Here is a 23,843-nt window from a genome sequence, read left to right on the forward strand (position 1 = left end):
AAGTTTTGGTACCTATCTTGGTGAGATACATCTTGGTGACCCTCACAAAAAAAATATTATATTAAGAAAGTGAGTGCTGGATGGAAAACTGGTAAAAGATCATGACATTAAGACCTTATAATATGTAGAGGACAATGGGTAAACGCTAGAGCAGCAAATAAATATGGCGGTATACGATGGGCTCCTTTTACAAAGCCGCGTTAGCGGTTTTATTGCACGCACTGGATTAGTGTGACTAGAAGGCCATCGTACACATTTTTTCGTTTGATACCTCCGATTGGGGGATGCGTGAACGGTTTGTGAGTTCTCCTATGTCTAGTTGAGGTAGTTTGGATTAGGCAGTGGTTTGGGCTATCTCCGTTTATGGTTTTAAATATCTCTTCCTCTCGCCGAGAGATCCCACGTGCCTATCCCACACTTTCTTGAATTCAGACACAGTCTCCGTCTCCACCACCTCTTCCGGGAGACTGTTCCACCCATCTACCACCCTTTCTGCATAAAAGTATTTCCTTCGATTATTCTTGAGCCTATCACCTCTTAACTTTATCCTATGCCCATAGCAAAAAATTTGGAAATCACTGTTCAATCCTGTCCATCGGGTCCAGCTGAGGACACAGGTTACAAACGTTGTCAAAGCAAGAGGACAAAACTTCCAACTTCTAAAATTGTTTCACTGAAATTTTGTCCTTGTTACGGCTTGGTGAACAAATACTGAATTTTGCTATTAGCATGATGCATTTAATCATATATAGCTCTATTATTTATGGAGCTTTAATCATGCATTAAAGTACAGTCTAATCCTAAAGGTATACTGTACATATAGCTTGAGGTGCTTTGTAATTAAGTGTGGTTTCATCTCTCCCAGCCTCTCCTTCCTTATTTATTCATTGATTGTGTCTTGCTTTTTTTTTCTTAAATAATCATGACCTATTCTAAACCATAACTAATTGTGTTTTTGTAATTTCATCCTGTTATCGGCAAATGATGATATACTACATACTTTGGAAGATCTTAGTTTAAAGATTCATAGATCATGAGTTTGTTGTTGTTGAGTTATTGTTTTTTATTTAACAACTAGTCTTTAAGCCCATTATATTAAAGGGTGCTAGAATAGATTTGTGTGTCTGTCTCTCTCTTTCTCTCTCCTTGGCCGCTGTATGTCTGTCTGTCTTTTTTTGCTGTCTGTCTCCTTGGCCGCTGTATGTCTGTCTGTCTTTGTTTTGGTGTCTGTCTCTTTTAATCTGTCTCTGTAGCCCCTTGTCCTTCTGTGTGTGTCTTTTTTTTCTGTTTGTCTCTCTCTCCTTGTCCAAAGTTGTGTTTTTATTTTCTTTAAATCTGTCTCTTTAGACCCCTGTTCTTCTGTGTGGATTTTTGACTGTCACCTTCTGTCTATCTCTTTGGCTACTGTTTGTATTTATTACTTTTGGTCTCTCTGTCTGTGTTTGTTTTGGTGTTTGCCTCTTTGGCTGCTGTATGTGGGGTTTTTTTTTCTGTGTCTCCTATTATTAACCAGCATTACCTCCCCCTCCATTTCCCTCCCTCCACACTACTTCCCTGTGCAGCAGCAGCAGCGTTTCCCCTATCCCCCCCCCCTTTCCCTTCCCGCGGTCTGGCCAGCTCCCTTGGTCCCTTTCCGCCCCCCTTCCCTTCCTGCGGTCCCGACAAACCTGTGACTCGAGCAGCGTCTGCAGCACTGTACACACACTGCTTCGGGGCCTTCTACTGCCCTGATTTGCTCTGCCATGTCTCTGATGATGTCATCAGGGACGTGCCAAAGTAAATCAGTAAAGTAGAAAGCCCCGAAGCAGTGTGTGTACAGTGCTGCAGGCTGCTGGAGTCGGCAGGTTTGGAGTCAGGACCGCGGGAAGGGAAGGGGGAGGTGGCAAGGGACTAAGTGAGCCGGTCGGATCGCGGGAAGGGGGGAGGCGGCAAAGGACTAAGTGAGCCAGTCGGATCGTGGGAAGGGAAGGAGGGGGCGGCAAGGATTAAGTGAGCCTGAAGCTGCGAGTGTGGGGCCGTTTCTGCAGCCGCGCGAGATGGAGAGGTGAAGAGCAGAGAGGCTTGTCTGGTGCGCATGCGCACTCCTACCGCTACAGCCCGACGGATCAGGGAAGCATATGGTAAGAGTGCGCAAGCGAGCTTAGCATTTTATTATTATAGATTATAGAGAATTGCCAAAATCACACTATAAGAAAAAAAAAATCTATTATGCTCCTTAAATTCATGCTATACGCTATTTGGCCAGGTAAGAGCTGTTGCTGGCCAGCCAAATAGCGCTGAATACTAACTGGAGAAAGTTTATTTTAACTCTGTGGATCTCTTAAGCAGGGACTTTATACTCAAGCAATTCAAGGTGAAGAAGATCCTTTTTTTATAAAAACGAGCCTGCAAGTATGCAGGTGTTCCCACGAGCCGCCAAGCTGCTGGGCAATTTGAAAATTATTCCCAAATGTTTTTCCTCTATGATAAAATCTACAGACAAGAAGTGTTGACTCTTGATATTCAAAATAAAATCATAGAGGATACCACTTTTACTAAGGTGCACTAATGCATTTAGTGCACGCTAAATGATTAGCACATGGTAAATGCTAAGAAGCCCATAGATAGAATCTAATCGTTAGGATTCACTAAATGCATTAGTGCACCTTATTAAAAGGACCCCTAAGTAAGGGTATTCCTTTTCCTATATATTTTCATCATTGTTGTGTGCCTTTTTTGTTCATACTGTGCAACCTGCAGTGTATCTTATGAATATATCAGATTTTTTAGCCAAGCATAAAGTAACAAAACAGTGCAAAGCCAAACCAAATAAAATAGAGGAGTGACGATGTGGAGTGGAGGAGTGGTTAGAGCTGCTGCCTCAGCACCCTGAGCTTGTGGGTTCAATCCCACTGCCATGCCTTCTGATCCTGGGCAAGTCACTTAACCCTTCATTGTCCCAGGTACTGTAGTTACACTGTGAGCCCACCGGGCCAGATAGGGAAACACTTAGCAGTATTATAAATCACATTCCCATTAGCATTCTTTCCACGCGAGTCCCGCTATATAGTATGCTTCTTTACTAGAGTTTACCTGGATAACCGAGAAACTAAGGAGGCACGTTCTGTAGAAATGCTCTGTTTCAAATAAGAGGAAAGGGAACATTTAAGTCTTTTCAATTAGACTACTTTTGCCTGTTGCCATGGCAACCTCTCCCTGCCTTTCAGCTGTGGTTTAAACTGTGAAAGATATGTAGATAGTTGAAATAATGTGATATAACCGATCCATGGCTGTCAGGCCAACTCCTAAATCGTACTTTAGGTAATTTTACGATCGCCCCAGAAATCCACAGTCAGAAAGAAGGATTCTTGACCCACTGAGCTCTTTCCCAGTACCAGGATACTTTTTTTTGTTCCTGCAAAGTAGAAAGGAATGTGCGCTTATTGACAAGTACGCCTAACACTTCCAACCATAATTAGAAATAATTCCAAGGTCCTGCTGCCAAGGCATTTGGTGGAGAATAAAATGGCAGGTAAGGGTTGCTTTCACAGATTTCACAGATTGACACCAGAGAGCAGTGTGGTACCCCTTCAACTTGACACCAAGCTCAGATTTTTTATTATTTTTTGAGAGGGCAGAGCCCAAAGTGAAGGGGGCATAAAATTTTGCCTCATCCCGTGCCACTCAACACTTCCCCCACATACCTGAGCTGATGGGGATCCCCCAAGCTTTGCCAGCAGAAGTCTCTTCCATCTGAATCCTGGCAGCTAACAATGCAATTCCTAGGCTGCTGATGTTCTGGCTGCTCCGCCCCCCGCACATACTCATTTTTTTTGTGTGTGAAAATAAGCGTGTGGGAGTGAGGCCCACCTCCCCTACATGCACGGTTTTCACACGTGCCTGGGAGTGGGCCTTCCTCACGTATGCTCAGTTTCACAAAAGTCAAGTTCAAGTTCAAGTTCACTTTATTTTTGATGAATCGCCTATTTAAAACATTCTAAGCGATGTACAGTTAAAAAACAGATTATAAGGGAACACATAGTCATATTAGTAGTACATTAATAACAGCTAAATAAATATTTGTTAAATAATTACATAAAACAGAAAAGATCCCTATATATAATGTTAAAAACAAACATGAAAAGAGGGAAAGGGGGAAAGCATGTATGGGGAAGGGCGTGGCCCAGCACAGCAGGGGTCCAGGAAAGGCTTTGCACAGAGGATGGTTTCTGTGGGTGGGGCTTAGGGACACCTGCCAGCCAAAGTGGCAGACAGCACTTCACTTTTGGTGGGGATCCAAACCCAGTCTGGGAGGGTCCAGCCTAATATTCCCTCTAAGCTGACCAGGAGTCCTCCACTTACATCCCTGCCAGTGGTGGGTGATGTTTCACTATCGTAATTTCAATAGTGAGAGACAGGCAAGCTCTGCAGGACTTCATGGAACCTGCATGTCCCTAGTGATTGAAAACACAATATTGAAGCACCACTCCCTACTGGCAGTATGGAGGACAACCTGGTGAGTATTGCAGTTGGAAAAAGATCTTAACTTGAACAATATATGCTTGTTGGAACATTGGAGAATACTGGAGAAAAGAAATAATACACACAGACAATGATGTGGAACAGCTTTATTTTCATCAGAAAAGGCTTGGGAATGGACTGAGTACAAGCTCCAGGTTTTCTTCCATTGTATTGTGGGATAATACAGATTTTAGTAACTGAAAGTGCAATATGGATTCATTTATGTTTAATGTATAATATAGTGTTAAGATTTGTGTTATTTAATAAAAGTACCGTATATTTAAATAAAAACCTATCTAGTTATATCATATGTATATCATATCATATGTATATATATGTATATTATATCATATGTATATCATATCATATATTTCAGAAACCTCAACCTCAACCAAGTAACCACTATCTATAACCAGAAACCTATTTCCTTCAACGTTATGTAATTCTCTTTTGTAACCTGAATGTGATGTTATTCTCTATCGCAACCTGATATATTCTCTCTTCCTTGTTATGTAACTCTCCTGGATATGTCCAGATATCTTCTAATTGTAATCCGCTTAGAACCGCAAGGCACAGGCGGAATAGAAATCACTAATGTAATGTAATGTAATATGTATTAAATACTTCGAGCATTGGTATATACAGCTTTCCAGACACTGCCTCTTTTTCCCATGTGTGTAGAGGTATTTAGTTATTCATTTACCTGAGGGTTTATACTTAACTGGGGGCTTTCATCACCTAGTCCCAATGATTCTAGTTTAAAGCTCTCTTCAGTAGGTTAGCCAGTCTGCTGTTGAAGACACTTCTTCCCTTCTTTGATAGATAGACACATCTTCTCTTCTGCTTCCTAGAACAAATGGTGGGAGAACCGACAAGAGGAACTGCCACCTTAGACTTGGTCCTAAATGGCATAACTGGAAGGACAACAGATGTAGAGGTCACTGCTCCGTTGGGGACAAGCGATCACAGCATGATCAATTTTAAAATTGGGATCGGGAAGGGGAAACGTACCAAGACTCAAACCACAACCTTTAACTTCAGAAAAGGGAAATACGACAGCATGAGAGTCATGGTTAAAAAACGGCTCAAGAAAAAGGCAGCCAAAATCAGAACGGTCGATCAAGCATGGTCCCTACTAAAAAATACCATCACCGAAGCGCAGAATCTCTACATTCCGCAGATATCCAAAGGAAGGAGAAATAAAAACAAAGGAGAACCAGCTTGGTTAACTAAAGAGGTGAAGGATGCAGTAAGGGATAAGAGGAACTCTTTTAAAAAATGGAAACGTGAACACACAACGGAGGCTTGGAACAGTCACAAGGTCGACCAGAAGAAGTGTCACAAGGCAGTAAGAGACGCCAAAAAAGCCTATGAGGAGAAGATAGCGCAAGAAGCCAAAAACTTCAAGCCCTTTTTTAGATACATAAAAGGGAAAAAACCAGCTAAGGAGGCAGTGGGCCCTCTCGACGACCAAGGAAGAAAAGGGTGCATCAAGGAAGACAAACAGATCGCGGATAGGCTCAACTCATTCTTTGCGTCTGTCTTTACCAAGGAGGACACTGCATCAATGCCAGAAACAGGGAGAGTATTCAAGGGAGAAAATGAGGATAGCCTCACCACAGTAAATGTGGATTTGAACATGATATATTATCAGATCGACAGATTGAGAAGTGATAAATCCCCTGGACCAGATGGAATTCACCCAAGAGTGCTAAAGGAGCTTAAGATAGAAATCGGAGAACTATTACAATCCCTAGCTAACTTGTCAATTAAAACCGGGCAAATACCAGACGACTGGAGGATAGCGAATGTCATCCCAAACTTCAAAAAGGGATCGAGAGGAGAACTGGGCAACTATAGACCTGTGAGTCTAACGTCGGTTCCTGGGAAAATGATTGAAGCACTAATAAAGGATAGCATAGAGCAACACCTGGAAAATCACGACCTGATGAGAGCTAGCCAACACGGCTTTAGGAAAGGGAAGTCATGTTTGACTAATTTACTTCAATTTTTTGAGGAGGTGAACAAACAAATTGATAGCGGTGAACTTGGACTTGGACTTGGACTTCCAGAAAGCGTTTGATAAGGTTCCCCACGCAAGGCTTCTGAAGAAACTACAAAGCCATGGAATAGAAGGAGATATACTAAGATGGATAGGCAAATGGTTAGAAAACAGATTGCAGAGGGTGGGCATAAATGGGAAGTTCTCGGACTGGGAAGAGGTAACGAGCTGTGTACCCCAGGGATCGGTTCTTGGGCCCATCTTGTTCAATATCTTCATAAACGACCTAGAAGATGAAACAACAAGTAATTTAATCAAGTTTGCGGATGACACAAAACTATTTTGGGTAGTTGGGACACAAAAGGACAAAGAAGAACTTCAGAGAGATTTGAACCAGCTAGAGAAATGGGCAGAAATGTGGCAGATGAAGTTTAACATAGAAAAATGCAAAGTGATGCACCTGGGTAAGAAAAACAAGGAACATGAATATAAAATGTTAGGTATGACACTGGGCAAGACAGAACAAGAAAGGGACCTGGGGATACTGGTAGACAGGACCCTGAAGCCGTCGGCTCAATGCGCAGCGGCAGCAAAGAAAGCAAATAGGATGTTGGGCATGATAAAGAAGGGAATCACAAGTAGATCGGCGGACATCATAATGCCGCTTTACAGAGCAATGGTCAGACCACACTTGGAGTACTGTGTTCAACACTGGTCTCCCTACCTAAAGAAGGATATAACCCTACTGGAGAGGGTGCAAAGGCGAGCCACGAAGCTAGTAAAAGGTATCGAGAATTTGAGCTACAAAGAACGCCTCGGAAAACTGGGATTGTTCACCCTCGAGAAGAGAAGACTGCGAGGAGACATGATAGAGACTTTTAAAATACTAAAAGGATTTGACAAAATAGAGCAAGAAACATCGTTACTCACATTGTCAAATGTGACTCGGACAAGAGGTCATGGACTGAAACTGAGGGGCACCAGGCCCAGGACAAATATTAGGAAGTTCTGTTTCGCACAACGAGTGGTGGATGCTTGGAATGCTCTGCCTGAGGAGGTAGTGATGGAGACCAGCATTCTGGGATTCAAGAGCAAGTTGGATGCACACCTTCTTGCAAATCACATTGGGGGATACAAGTAAACAAGGTTTCTCAGCAGGGAACACCTGGCTTGGCCTCCGCGGGTGCGGGTTGCCGGACTGGATGGACCTAGAGTCTGATCCGGCGAAGCCAGTTCTTATGTTCTTATACTTTATCCTCATTTTTGTCATTTACTTTTGTATTAGAAGTAGTGTTTTCTAATTCATTACTTGCATCTTCATCTTTATCTTTGTTATCTTTGCCATTCTATCCAATTACAAAGTAGGCTTTCATAATGTTAGAATCATTGTTTGTTGCTATTCTAGCAAATTTTCATCTGATGTTTGAATATCTTTAAGAACCGATGCAAGAACGTCAAATGGGTGAGAACCCTCCAGTCTTAAGACCAAACAAGTAGACTTCCTTTCCAAACACTCTGTCAACACCAAGGAGATATGGTTGAAGTCTACAAAATCCTGAGACATGGACAACTGCGATAATCAAGACGCCAGCTGTGGAAGCCTAAGAGAATACATAACCCAACTCTATGGGAACAACATCTTTAACCTCTACTCAGACGTGGCAAAACAAGGACAACTGCAACAACCCTATGTTTTTTTTTTCCTTGGTAATGTGCAAACACAAACACAAAACCAAACAAAATCAACCAGACTACTCTCCTAAGGATCTGTCTTATTAAGACAGATATCTGCATAGAAATGTTCTACTCAAATATTTATGTTGAGAACTATTAAATATAAGTCCTTATTTATGTTACATACATAACAGCTCATTAGAAGTGTTCCCATTAAGCTGATGTTTAGTTTTGGCATAGATAAATGTTAAAAGCATTAATGATCAACAATTAACCAGTTGTTTCCTCATTAGCATTCACTTATCTGTTCATATCTAAAGCCAACCTGCCTAAAATGCTGGCTTCTTTCTCTTGGTTGTGAGAACGCCTCTGAGGGACCCTAGTCAATGGAAAGCAAATGTGCCATAGCCAAGACATATGGTTATCATCCCAAAACTGAAACAGCAAGCTACTCTAGCACTGCTAGTGTCAGTAATAAACTAACGTGCCTGGTAGACACTCACCATGCACTTTGATCTATAATGTGTGTAAGACTACTACCATTTATCATATCTATAGAGCTGGAACAAAGTGGAAAATTATCTAGATAGACACAAAATGAATCAGACTGTGAATCCCCATCACATTGTTATCAGAGTAGTTCTGGAGCAATGTGTGGTACCTGTTATCAAGGTCTCAGAGTTTGACAACTCCAGGACTGCCACATGTGAAAAAAAATAGCAATGTGATATTCTTTCTTGCTATGGCTTTGCCTTCGTTTTTAGGGCTCAATGAGTCAATCTTCACGGTATAGCGGTATATAAGAAATAAATAATAATTATTATTATTATCCATGTAGCTTACCACCAATTTATACGTCATTGTGGTAAAGTGTGGGAGCAAAACCTTCATAAAATGCAGTCAGACAAGAATACAAGGTGAAACGAAAGTCCTTTATTAACCAATACTAAACCTTGTTACTCCTCTGGCACACCAAATAAAGAATAATGTCTCTTAAGTTCAGAGGCAGACTTTCCGCAGGCCTCAAATCTTCTGTAAACCTAGATTCCTGCCCCCACCCACAACTCCACAAGGTGCAGGGGCTTTGGCCAGCTTGTCGGGTCATGGAGTTGCCCACCAGACAATCAGAGTCACAAAAAGATAGGTACTTTTGGTTTGCTTCTACAGTACTGATGGTTACAGTCACTCATGAGTGCTGGTACCTAGATATTATTCAGGCAAGTCAGGACTGCAATATGTCTTCCTACCTGCAAGTATACAGTAGCAACTATCCATAATGCTTGCTCGTGCAAAGCAGTACTCGACTTACCTCTTCAGAAGCATTGGAAAGAACCTCAGTACATCTCATGCACTGTACCAAGATATCAGCGTCTTAGAACTCTTCTTGTCTGTGTTTAATCAAGCCAGAAAAAACAACATCAAAACTTTGGTCATGTTTTCAAAAGCAAAGATATAGAATCACATTGATTAAAAAAACAAACAAACTTGGAATACATGACCAGAGGTGAGGCACCCAAATGAAACAGAATCCAAATGAGACCATGAGGAGACTGACACATCCGCACTAGCCAAGATTTTTAAAAAAAATTTTTTCTGCAGTGATATATTAACTTGAACAGCCCTGAATAATGGGACTCAGGTTCTTTAAACAGCAGGCTTACATTAAGTGAAACATTTCCATATCATTTTAGATTAAATCATGCATTTACCATTTCATGCTGTCTCCCTTGGCAATTCTGCTCTGTCCTTCACATCGGTGATTTGTTCCACATGGGCACTCATGTAATGCAGCAGCAGGCTAAGAGGTGTGACAAACAGACATAATACCTATCAGCAAATCCATAGTTTCTTTTATTGCCTGCTAGCTAAGGTAAATCACTAGGTCTTTGCTGTTGTAAAATAAACAATAAAAATTGCATTCATTAAATGTTATTTGCAAAACTAGGCATGCATATCGTTGACCAATGGTAGCATACGTGGTAGCATACGTAGAGAAGATATATCTCACTTTTTCAACAAAAACTAGAAAATAGACAAAGGAATGGAAAGTATGGATTTTTTTTAAGGTAGTCTTTGTCCTGCAATAAGAAATAGGGGAGCTCTTTTGCCAAACTGCGGTAAAGTATGGTAAAGTGTGGCCTTAGCATGTCATAATGCCCCTGTATCACTCCATGGTGCGACCTCACCTGGAATATTATGTTCAGTTCTGGTCTCCTTATCTCAAGAAAGATATAGTGGTGCTAGAAAAGGTTCAAAGAAGAACGACCAAGATGGTAAAGGGGATGGAACTCCTCTCGTATGAGGAAAAACTAAAACGGTTAGGGCTCTTCAGCTTGGAAAAGAGACGGCTGAGGGGAGATATGATTGAAGTCTACAAAATCCTGAGTTGGAGTAGAATGGGTACAAGTGGATCGATTTTTCAGTCTGTCAAAAATTACAAAGACTAGGGGACACTCGATGAAGTTACAGGGAAATACTTTTAAAACCAATAGGAGGAATTTTTTTTCACTCAGAGAATAGTTAAGTTCTGGAACGCGAGGCCAGAGAATGTGGTAAGAATGGATAGCAAAGCTGGTTTTAAGAAAGGTTTGGACAAGTTTCTGGAGGAAAAGTCCTTAGTCTGTTATTGAGAAAGACATGGGAGAAGCCACTGCTTGCCCTGGATCGGTAGCATGGAATGTTGCTACTCCTTGCGTTTTGGCCAGGTACTAGTGACCTGGATTGGCCAACATGAGAACGAGCTACTGAGCTTGATGGACCATTGGTCTGACCTAGTAAGGTTATTCTTATGTGCTTAGCGAGTAATTTCTATGTACTAAGGCCATTTGAACTGCTTAGGTACAAGAGTCGAGTTTTCTTTCTTTGAATTAATGGCCTCACGCTAATTTTCCCATTAGCGCATGAGCCTCTGCCACCTATTTTGTAGGCATTGTGGGCCTGATTCTGTAAACGGTGTCTAGGTTGGAGATGTCCAGCTGAATTCTGTGCAGAACTCAGAATCCATTAACGAGCTTAATTGGCGCTGTAATTGATCATGCCATTAAACTTTAGCTAAGTGTTCCATGTGGAGCTCAGAGTGACATCTAGTGATGCCTAAGTTGAGATGCCTACCACATGTACCCGCAAAGTTGGCATGATTAGGGGCAGAGAGTAGATGTGGTAGGTAGGTGTAGGCAGAGAGAGAGAAAGAGAGAGGACACCAGCAGCATGCAGAGAGATAGAGAGAGAAGACACCAGCAGCAGGCAGAGAGAGAAAGAGAGGACACCAGCAGCAGGCAGAGAGAGAGAGAGAGAGAGAGAGAGAGAGAGAGCGAGAGGACACCAGCAGCAGGCAGAGAGAGAGAGAGAGAGAGAGAGTGAGAGGACACCAGCAGCAGGCAGAGAGAGAACGGCAATGGAAGCAGAGGGAAACCAGAAGATGAGTTTTCCAGTGTTCTGCACAGACTGTCATATGTATGACTACCTCCCCTTGGGGAGACAGTCATATGTATGCGGTCGGTGCCAGGAGCTGGAAAGCTTGAAGAAGGAAGTAAAGCGACTAGAGAACAAGATACAGGAGCTAGAAGGACTTCACACTATAGACAGCTATGAATGAGAGACACATTGAGGAGGAGGTCAGGGAACACGAGAAATTAATTGAGGAAGCCTACAGGAGGAGAGTGGAAGAAAACGAACTTCAAATGAACGATGAAGTTACATCAATACCAACATGGAAGGGAGAACAAGAAGCAGATGACCTCATAGAAGACTGCTGGGCACGATGGACCTCAAGTCTGACCCAGCAGAGGCATTGCTTATGTTCTTATGTTCTTATGACGCATCTCTAGGTGCCTGTGTTAGGTGGTGGCAAGTCAAATGCACGCAAGACAAATGCACGCAGTCAAATACGCACAGACATTTCAGCGCAGGACAATTGCACGTGACACAATTTCGTGCACGATCATTGCACGCAAATACAGTCACACACACGATAACTGAGCACAACACAATCGCATACAGGATAAATGAGCACGAGACAAGAACACGAGAGACATTCGTGAATTGCGCATTCGCAATGAAACTTGCGCGATATAGACTTGTGAGCATGTATCTGAGGAGTATAAGGGAAAGAATGGTGTTCTTTTTATGTACTTTGCTGTTGGGCCAGATCATGAAGGAAACCAGAGAATCCATTTTGGTTCTCTGTCTTTGCTATAGCCTCTCAGTCTTTGGAATCCATTTTGTGTTCCAAGTCTTTGTTCTCAGCATCGTGGAGTTAATTAATACCACATGTGCTTGCTTTAGAGTGGTAAAGAAAGATAACGTGTCCCAAACTAAGATATAACAGGAATTAAATATAGTTTTGAATGAATGAATGTATGGAAGGCTTGGCCAAGCAAGAATAAATCAAGCAAATATGACTGGAGTGGTTGTGTGGCTGTGTATTGAACAAAGGAATGGGTTTTGAAAAACATATTATATATCTTTGCAACCTAAAGAAATCCTAAAACATCTGGAAATGAGTAACAGTTTCTAGTGAAGAGAGGGGGAGGCCAGCCCCTCCTCCTCCTCCTGTGGGCTAAAGCTATGTAATTTGAACCTGTCAGCTTAGGAAGAGTCTTTTCCTCTAAGGCTGAGAACTTTTCAGCATCTTTTTAACAAATAATTTCTTTTAATATACTTTTGTGAAAATTATGATTTATTTTCAGAAATGACTATAAGCAAACAAATGTACTTTTCTGAAACTTTTGACTTTGTCTAATTTTTAAACGTGGAGGAATTTTCTTTGTCTAACTTTTAAGACCACCTCCTTTGTGAATTGTTATTGGTTGAGATACTGATGATGTCACTGAGCCAAAAGTATATAATAGAATGACCTGAGATATTAAGGTGAGCTCGTTATTAGAAGGCCAGCATTTGGTAACTATAACGAGCTCCCATTAGCGCAACTGTTAAGCAATTATGCTTTATTCTTTTGATCTCATAATGGAAAAATAGAAACAATAATTCAATAAATCTTAATTATAATTTTTAAAACCTTGCGCTGGTGTCATTTTGCATGTTTTATTATTTTTCAAACCTTGAGCTTTCAAAGAGGTGTCGATGTCCCTTGCTCAGTATCTCACGCTTCATTATCTTGCGCTCAATTATCTGCGCCCAATTGACTATGTACCGTGTTAGATGCTGCTAAATTAGGCCAGGATATATTTGGTGCCTGATATTAGGATGCCCAGTGATGTTTAAGTTGATTTAGGTGCAATTCTGTAAATGGCGTGGCGCAGGTGATTGACAACCTTGCTGCTAAGCGCCGTTTATAGAATCAGGCCTTAAAGGGTCCTTTTACTAGGGCACGTTAACTGATTTAGCACACGCTAATTGATTTAGCGCATGGTAAAGATTAGCATGCGCTATGCTAAGACACCCATTATATTCTATGGGCGCCTTAGTAAAAGGACCCACAGTGATGTAGCTGCATTAACCGATTAGTGCAGAAAACATTTTTTTCTGCCCCAACTCACAGCATGGGAAGCGAACACAGATGTCAAACTTACCATGGGACACCTAGTACTAACCCCCCCCCTCGTCCCAGTAAGGCATTTTAAGCTGCATTAAGTACGTGTCAGAGCTTACCACAGCTTATTAAAAAGATCTCATAATTTCTAATAAAGCTATTTGCATTTTTAGATAAGGAAGAGAAATTAGAAAGGGCACAGTGATTCCCTACATTAAATCCTCCTGTGTCAACTCGCCCTCCCTCTTGATCCACAGGAGATTTGCAAACATCCCATAGTATATTAATAATACTGTGGAACCTTAGTTTACGAGCATAATTCGTTCCAGAAGTAGGTGTCAGGTCAAAAGCGCGCCGGGACAAAGGCGCGCGCAGATAACTGAGCACAACGTGGAAGTGCACGCCGAAGAAAATGACTGTTTTAAAGGGCTCCGACGGGGGGTGTGGGGGGGAACCCCACCACTTTACTTTATACAGATCGTGCCATGTTGTGGGGGGTTTGGGGGGTTGTAACCTCCCACATTTTATTGAAAACTTCACTTTTTCCCTAAAAAACAGGGAAACAGTTAAGTTTCCAGTATAATGAGGGCGGTTACAATCCCCCAAACCCCCCCAACGCCGCCGCGATCTGTATTAAGTAAAGTGTGGGGGGTTCCCCAACAAAACCCCCCGTCGGAGCCCCTAAAAACACTCTTTTTCTTCGGCGCGCGTTGCTCGTAAACCAAATTACTCGTATATCAAAGCGAGTTTCTCCATAGGAATGAATGGAAACTCGCTTTGATTCGTTCCACCAACCCCCCCTCCCCCCGAGGCTACCGGCGCTGCTCCAATCCCCCCCCCTTGAGGCCACCGGAGCTGCTCCATATCCCCCTCCCCCTGCGATCCAGCATTCCCCCCAGCGAACTGGCACACCCCCCCCGTGATCTTACATACTCCCCCGAGCACCAAAACGATATCCCTTACCCCAATTGGGCACCGGCACCAGCACCAGCACCAACGCACAGGACATGCCGGTGCCGGTGCCCAAAGATCCTTCCTCTTTTGTTCTGGGCTGGGTGGTGCATTGGCGATCCTTCCTCTTGCATGTGCTGGGCTGGACTGGGCCTTGAGCATTTGCGCATGCTCAAGGCCTTCTGGTCTTGCTTTCTCCAAGATTCTGAATCTGAGAATAGCAAGGGCAATATAGTGAGAACATAATGGGAGACTACATCTGGGGGCTGATTCATGAAAGTGACTTACAATATAATCACAAATATAAAAAACAAACAAACTACTTACTTCTAAATCCTTTCAAGTTTCAAGTTTAATTAATTTTAATATACCGACTATTGACATGTACCTGGCCGGTTTACAATGCTAAAAATGAAAGGTTAAAATAAATTATTATAGGGGGAGGGGAAATGTGAACATTAAATAGCCAAATTACAGATCCGAACATGAGCTTAAGGGTGAAGGGGGAAGGGAAAGTTAATAATTACATCGTTAAAAACAAATTTAAAAAAGGGGAAGGGGGGGAGGATATAACACCAGGAAAGGGGGTCATTTCTTGAAAGCGGTTCAAATTTATTTTGCTGGCTGTTGGAGAGGAAATATTTAAATGCTATGGTATGCGTCTTGGAGTAAAAACGTTTTTAATTTAACGAGCAACTCTTCTCGTGACCTTTAAGACAGAGCTTGAAAAACAAGATATTTTAAAATTATATTTCCTGAAAAAACAAGAGATGTTTTGTGGTCAACGGGTGACAATTTTTCCAGATGTCTCTAGACAAACTCAGTTCAAGAGGAAACAGTTCCTTCAGCTAAAGCCTAAGGTTTTGGCAGTTGGAGCAACTTTCTTTTTGAAATTTCCATGCAAATAAATATGTGTTTTTTGATCCAGTCCAGTTGGAAGATTTTATTAAAGAGAAACCTTTGCTGAAAGTTTAATTTCTAATATTGATGTTAATTTTGGAGGATGATGTATAATATATATAAAAGCCATTTGCCTGTTCTTAGATAGTGGACAGATAGATTTGATTTGATGTTTTATTTTTAAAATACTGGCGATCAGCAATAATGTGGACTAGGACATGGTTGATTAGTTTCCTTAAATATTTTTGTTGTTCCTTGTATGGAATTTACATTTGCAATTTTTGTGCTCATTCATGAATGTTTATTACTGAGATATTGTAATGAATAATCAAATAAATAAATAATAAAAAAAAAATCTTGAATTTATCAAGTGAATTTTCAAGGCGGATTTGAGGTGGCATGACGTTCCATAGAGTTGGAGCTACAACGGAAAAGTTAGTTTTTCTAGTGTTGTCATCTTATAGAACTTCAATATCAATAGATGTTTTTAAGTTTTGAAGTGCAGTTCTTTTGTATAATAATGAAGATGATATGGCCTTCCATATCCATGTCTAAAGAGCTGTATACAAAGCAGCACATCAGAAGTAATTTCTAAGCTCTTAATTTGTGTTTTGTTCTTTGTATGTTTCATTTTAAGCATGTTTTGATATTGTACACCATCTAGAATTGAAAGATAGTGTGATTTATAGCGTGGGATGAACACAGAAGATTTAGAATCAGAAAATAATATTAAATATTGAACTAAGGCCAGTTACTGGGCAGACTTGCACGGTCTGTGTCTGTATATGGCCGTTTGGTGGAGGATGGGCTGGGGAGGGCTTCAATGGCTGGGAAGGTGTAGATGGGCTGGAGTAGGTTTTAACGGAGATTTCGGCAGTTGGAACCCAAGCACAGTACCGGGTAAAGCTTTGTATTCTTGCCCAGAAATAGCTAAGAAGAAAAAAATTTAAAAAAAAAAAAAAAAAATTTAAATTGAATCAGGTTGGGCAGACTGGATGGACCATTCGGGTCTTTATCTGCCGTCATCTACTATGTTACTATGTTATAACATTTTTAAAATAAAAATATGGTTATTGAGACTTTTCTTTAAAAATAGACAGAAAAGAGTTTCTTGGTTGTAAAATACAAATGTTTCCTGACCTTTCCAGAGAAACTCAAAAGCGACGTAGAGAATTTCTGTTGTTGAAATCTGGAGTCACTTCACTGGGAGCAACGTTTTATTTGAGACATCCCTGCAAATGTATTATTTGCTACCGTTCAGTTAAATATGTCTTTTTTGAACCACAACAGTTAACTGCTTTTCTGGCTATGTCTTGACTGGATAAAGAGAAATCAACAGCTCTATAATTTATATAACTGCCCATACCTCAGTTCTGTCTGTAATATATCTTCTAATATTATTTCTTCTTGCTCGCTTTAATGTAATCTTGGATCTAATATTTTGAGGACTTGACTTGAGTTAGTTGAAAGAATTTTCTTTGTATTTTTGTTTAACTTGGTTAGACTATGATTTATATTGGATATAGGTCATATCCCACTAACTTACTTTCTGTACAAGTGATGACTTGAAAATCAATAAAATAATTATAAGTAAAAATAAATAAATAAATAAATAAATATATTAAGATACAAATTCAGCAACAACAAAAAATATAGAATATATTCAATTGAGTTTCTATGTAAAATCGAAGAGCAGTTTTGACTTTTACCCATCTCCTATAGATTTGGGCAAAGAATTCTAATAGCATGTTGTCCCTGCAAAGGAAAAGCCTGTGTTTTGCGTACTCTGCAGGTACATAGCTTCCAAAGCTCTGCCCTGTTTATTTTGATTAGACCATAAACTCTATCGCGTTGGGATTATCTCATACATGTTTAACGTACAGCACTGTGTACATCTAGCGTTGCTATAGAAATGATAAGCAGTAGTAGTAAAGTAGGGAGATATAGTTGGCAATTAGTGACCTATCTCAAGAAACTCTGAGGCTTTGATTTATTTATTAATGACATCTATTTGTAATAGGCAGAGGGAGACCAAAGGCCCGTTGGTTGGATACTCGGCAATGAACGTCAAGCAATTGAAAGAAGCTGTGGAAAACCGGGAAACATGGCGAGGCCTGGCCTACAGAGTATCTAAGGGTAGGACATGACTGAATGGATAGCAGTAATAGTAGTATTTGATATATTGCAAATGGCCACACAGGTGGATTTTACAGTACGTAGCGCACAATGATAAAAAGAACAAAACAAACGAGTGAGATGTTTTACTCCCCGGGATCTTACCAAGAACTTGTGGCCTGGGATGGCCACCATTAGAAACAGGATAGCCGGCTTGATGGACCTTCAGTCTGTCCCAGTATGGTAATTCTTATGATGTTATGTAGACAGAAAAAAAAAAGTGGATGGAGGGAAAGGACAAGGAGGCAAAAGGAGAAGAGGAAGGCATTCAACGAAAGGCCTTTAGAAAGAGATGTGTCTTCAGGAACACTTTACGTAAATGCAAAACCTTCTTCACCAAGTTCGATCTAGGAGAATAGGGCATTCCAGAGTTTAGGTCTGACGTCGCTGAAGACAGTTTCACAGGAGATGTGGGGTGGGATGTAGGGGTTGAGGGGAGGTGGAGAAGCCCACTGTTAGAGGATGGGCCATGGGGGATATAGGGCTATCTAATTTCTGCGTTCTGGGTCCAAACCCTATGTACATTTATGTAGAAGAGACAAAATATTGAACTTAAATTAGTTGACAATAGGCCAGCTAGTGAAATAATTATTGGGAAAGAATCTACTCATTTTTTAAGACCCTCAACCAGCCTAAGAGCATCATTCTATAGATCTTTAACCAGGAGACCATTACAGTAGCTACTTAGTATTGGTTAGAGAAAAAAATAAATAAAGAAGTAATTTAGATGAATTACCAGTCATCTGTGAAAACAGGACACTTATGTAAATTACAGGGAAAGCTTGATTAATAGTATCTTAATAGATGTTTGAAGCAATTATTTTAGTTGGTTTGACCTTAGCTGTGTCCTAGAAAACAATATTCTACGAGAGTGGTTTGAAAAGTTTGGTAGAAAAGCAAGTTAAACAACGTAGTCTCCATTGAGGGCTATACGCTCAATCCAGCAAGTTTCCAGGTTTTTTTGTAGGCTATTTTTCCTATGCTTTGAAAAAACTGGAAACTCGCTAGACCACGTGTACACAACGTATCGCCCTCGATGGAGACTACCCCCCCCTCTTCTATTAAACTGCGCTAGCAGTTTGTAGCGCAGAGGGCCCGTCTGAGTGGCCCGCCCTGCTCCCGACACTCATAGGAACTCTATGAGTGTCGGGAGCAGCGCAGGCCATTCAGCGTGGCTCACCGTGCTAAAAACTGCTCGCGCAGATTAACTTACTTTTTTTAACCACACTTTTCAAAACACCCTCGTACAAAGGGAACCACACTAGACTGTGAATTTTATAGGTACATAAACACCCTTTATAGTTTGAAAGGATAAGATATACCACTCCACATTTCATAATAACATGTAAGAATGTGAACAGAGCTACAATACAGAGAATCATAGGGCTCCTTTTACTAAGCTGCGATTGTGGTTTTAGCGCACACTTAGCACGTGCAGAATTGCCGCGTGCACTAGACGCTAATGCCAGCATTGATCTGGCGTTAGTTCTAACCGCATAGCACGAGTTTAACGGCGCGCTACAATTCTGCGAGTGCTAAAAACGCTACTGCAGCTTAGTAAAAGTGTGGAAGTGTTAGATTCATAGGAAACCGAATGTCTGATTCTACAGCAAAGGAAAAAGTGAGAAATTCGGTAGGTCTTTCTCATTAATTTCAACAGGTACCAATGCTGATCACTTAGGCCAGTTTCTATAAATGGTGCTAAACATTTGGGGCCTGATTCTCTTTAGGATGCCGATCTCGGTGGATGCCTGAGAGGCAGCTGCCGTTCACATGTCAATCACACATCGGTGTCCCAAAGAGAACCGCGTCTGCATCGCTGAACAGACGCCTTAAATGTAGGCAAGAATTTTGCAGGCCTATAATTAAGGCATCTGTCTCGTGCCTTCGGAGATGAACAGGGAAGCTTAAGCACGCCCAAGGCCACTTCCGGTTGAAACCATGCCCATTCCCTGCGACCTCATTTGGAATATTGCGTTCAATTCTGGTCTCCTTATCTCAAGAAAGATATAGTGGCGCTAGAAAAGGTTCAAAGAAAAGCGACCAAGATGGTAAAGGGGATGGAATTCCTCTCATATGAGGAAAGACTATAATGGTTAGGGCTCTTCAGCTTGGAAAAGAGTTGGCTGAGTGGAGATATGATTGAAGTCTACAATATCCTTAGTGGAATGGAACGGGTACAAGAGGATCGATTTTTCACTCTGTCAAAAATTACAAAGACTAGGGGACACTCAATGAAGTTACAGGGAAATACTTTTAAAACCAATAGGAGGAATTTTTTTTCACTCAGAGAATAGTTAAGCTCTGGAACGCATTGCCAGAGGATGTGGTAAGAGTGTATAGCGTAGAAAGGTTTGGACAAATTCCTGGAGGAAAAGTCCATAGTCTGTTATTGAGAAAGAGATGCTGCTTGCTCTGCATTGATAGCATGGAATATTGCTACACCTTGGGTTTTGGCCAGGTACTAGTGACATGGATTGGCCATTGTGAGAATAGGCTACTGACCTTGATGGAACATTGGTCTGACCCAATAAGGCTATTCTTATGTTCTTAAGTGTCCATATGCATCTCCGTAGATATGACACACGCTTTCAATGTAGGTGTCCTTCCCCCCCCTTTTTAAAAAAATGCATGTCCCGATTGGCTGAAAAACAACTGTAGGACATCTACCGCCACTTACCATGGGGATGCACGTTTGCAGAATCAGGCCTTTGGTGCTTAATGTTTTTGGTGGGGGTGTTGTGCCATATTTAGTGCTCAACTTTGGGCACCGAATTTGGCACTCAACTTTGGGTGTGAGGACTTACACTAGCTGAAATCTGTTGTAAATCCTGGTGTACAAATTGGGCATGGATCCCCATGATTCAGTAACATTATGCACCTCCCATGCTCCTCCCATGACCATGCGCCCATTGTTACAGAATGGCGCATAGCCAGATTAGCACCCAAATCCCACTAGTGCCAATTAAGGAGCTTGTTGGCTCTAAATCATAGGAGTCCATTAACTAATTATTTTGGAGGCTGATTTGGATCTGTGCCCAATTTTGGACAATCTTTGAAATCAAAATGATAAAATATTTTGACACCTATCAGACAGGACTTAACAGAGATCTGGGTTTTCTTTCTCACTATAAAGATATTTAAAACTGCTCTGCCACCTTTCTGTCTCCTGCCCAGTAGGTACCTTGAAAAGTCTTTTAAGTCCTCTTTTAAATGATGTTTTAGACTTAACTTAGGTGTCTAAATTAAGGCACCATTTCGAGAATATAGGCCTTAGTCACTTTGCTGCCACTTATGAGCCTAAGTGCATGCTTATCTACAAAACTTCTGGCATTCTGTATAAGCAGCATGCAAGTGGCATGTAAATGGCTTTACCTGTGCATATTTTGAAGACTCATACTTTCCAGGTCACGGCATCTGCTTTCTTTCTTGTTTGACTTCTTAACCTCTCTCTCCTTACTCCTGTATATTTTAAGAAAGCCTTTACTACCGTGTTTCCCCAAAAATAAGGCAGTGTCTTATATTCATTTGAGGTCCAAAAAACACACTAGGGCTTATTTTTCGGGATGTCTTATTTTTTTCATGTACAATAATCATCTCTCCCTTCCTCTACTCTACCCCAATTCTTCCTCTTTTCTTTCGCTCCCCCCCCCCCCATCCATATGCAGCATCATTCCTCCCCTCTCATCCATCCCCTTGTGCAGCAGGACCTCACCGACCACCGTGAGACTGACATACCTCTGCTCCGAGGCCTCCTAAAGCAGCAGGGGAGGGGGTTGCTGAATTGACAAGTCTGATTTTTTTCAGCAATACAGGCAATACTAGTGTCAGGGATGGAGTCAGGGAGTGTCGGGGACAATTGGGGGGCTTCAGGGGTCGATCTTAACTAGGGCTTATATTAGGAGCATCTTTAAAAATCATGCTATTTTCGGGATAGGTCTTATTTTGGGGGGAAACAGGGTATATCTTTGCATGGTGTTCTTTTTCTATTTCAATTTATTTCGCTGTAAACCACTTTGATTTGTTTGTGAAAGGTGGTACATAAAGACCCAAATAAATGATAAAGCATTTAAACATTACCACCTCTTGCTTCAGAATTGCTTCTGTTCAGTTTGAGCTAAAGACCAGAATCAACCTGCATAGATATCATATTAAGAATTGCAGTGTCACCTGTCGGACAACACTTTGGAAAAACTGACCACTGCACCAATGATTTTATGGGGAGAATACTAAAAGGGAACTTTAAAACCATCCAATAATGTAAAACCTTTGATATCAAAATGATAAGGTATTTTGACACCTACCAGACAGGACTTAAAAGAAGTCTGGGCTTTCCCATTATAAAGACATTTAAAACTGCTCTGCCACCTTTCTGTCTCTTGCCCACGCATCCACCCATCCACCCCTCCCTCTTCCTCTCCTTGAAATGCTTTCATGCTTTCTTTATATATACTGATAGTTATCAACATTTGCTTATTTCTGATCTGAAGAAGAGTTGCCTTCGAAAGCTCATCATAAAATGCATTGAGTTAGTCCAAAAAAAGGCATCACCTTATTTCCTTTGTTTTTTTTTTTTTTTTTTAATTATTACTTCTTTATATTACCTTAGAAAGTGGAGTAAAATGGCCACCACACCGTTTCACGGAAAATCTGAAAAAATCAGGGGAGCGATATTCAAAGCAGTAAAATTGCTTTTTGGGAGTTAGCCACTAATTTCAGCAGCACTTAACTTAATAAATGCCACCGAAAATCACGGTTAGCATATTTTAACTGGATTGTTTAATGAGGAACGCTTTAAAAAAATAATTCATAGGGATAGGTGGACAAAGCCCTCAGATTAATACAATATTAAGCCCTGAACAGAAATGGGGAAAAATGACACCATCTAGAACAGGATTTCCCCAATGAATATGCATTGAAAGCAGTGCATGCACATAGATCTCATGCATATTCATTGGGGAAATCCTGAAAACCCGACTGGATTCGGCCCTCAAGGAGGGATTTTGGGGAACCCTGATCTAGAAAGTTGTTTATTCAATGCCCATAGGAAACAGTCTTGGTTTAGATTCAATAAGGGAAGAAGCTGACTAGCATTTGGTGGTAGACATGGAGGCTAGTGCATAGAGAGCTATGACTGGGATATACTTGGCTACAATTTATTCAGGAAGAACAGGGAGGAAAGTAGAGAAGAAGGAGCAGAGGCATTGTAAAAGATATTAAAGCAAGAACTGCAGGACTTACAAGGAAGGGAGGAAAAGACAATGGAAAAAGGGGAGGGGAGGGGAAGGGAAGAGAGAGAAGATATGATGCATATAGATGGAGAGAAGGATGAAGAGATGGAAAGGTAGATAAATATGAAAGGGATGCAGAAAAATGGATGAAAGCTGAATATGACAATTCAGTGCCAAAAGTGAAGAAGGAGCAGCAAATGTATAAGGAGGCCTTGGAAAGAGAGTTAAGAGCTCAGACAGAGGAAACAAGATGATCGAAAAAATAAAAATTAGCAGATGGCAAAGGGAGGAAAATGGTCTTATTTTCAATTTAGTGACTGAAATATGTCAATTTTGAAAATTTACATCTGTTGTCTTTATATTTTGGACTGCTCAAGAAGAAATGCATTTCTTTCTATTTCTCTTATGTTGCACTGTGTGCAGAGTCTGGCATCTTAGGGGTTTGTGTACATTAGTACTTTTAGTTTGTGGGTTTGCATTTGAAAAGGGTCTTTTGGGGGGGGTTTCTACATGTGTGACTGAGACCAACTCTACTTTTCTTTTTTTATATATATATATTCTTTATTCATTTTTAAAACTTCAATTGTGCACAAAAGATGATGCATTTACATAAATTAATATCATTACAGCACAATATACTTAATAGAATAAAGACAAAACTTATTTTCTCCCACCCATTTTCAATTTACAAACATCTCATAAAATACTTGTAATCAACCCTTCTATATTTCTTAACAAATGCCAAAACATATCCCCCTCCGCCCCTCCCCTGGATGTGCATGTTTTCCCCAAATTATACAAATAAATCAATCTTTACAATATTTAGTTAATGGTTCCCAAACTTCCATAAATTTTTTATAATAACCCTGCTGAATGGCCATAAAACTTTTCCATTTTAAAGATATAACATAGGGATTCC

The 23,843-nt window shown here is 40.9% G+C and overlaps 1 long non-coding RNA gene across 1 annotated transcript in view; it reads right to left on the minus strand.

Moving 5' to 3' along the window:
- Positions 1-23,843, minus strand: part of LOC117358128 — a 108,474-nt gene that overhangs the window by 42,161 nt on the left and 42,470 nt on the right. The window contains exons 2-3 of the long non-coding RNA XR_004538945.1: positions 9,886-9,974; positions 9,486-9,564 (exon numbers count right to left, since the gene is read on the minus strand). This is a non-coding gene — a long non-coding RNA (uncharacterized LOC117358128). The remainder of the gene's footprint in view (positions 1-9,485; positions 9,565-9,885; positions 9,975-23,843) is intronic.

Source organism: Geotrypetes seraphini, chromosome 3 (assembly GCF_902459505.1).
Source record: "Geotrypetes seraphini chromosome 3, aGeoSer1.1, whole genome shotgun sequence".
NCBI lineage: Eukaryota > Metazoa > Chordata > Amphibia > Gymnophiona > Dermophiidae > Geotrypetes > Geotrypetes seraphini.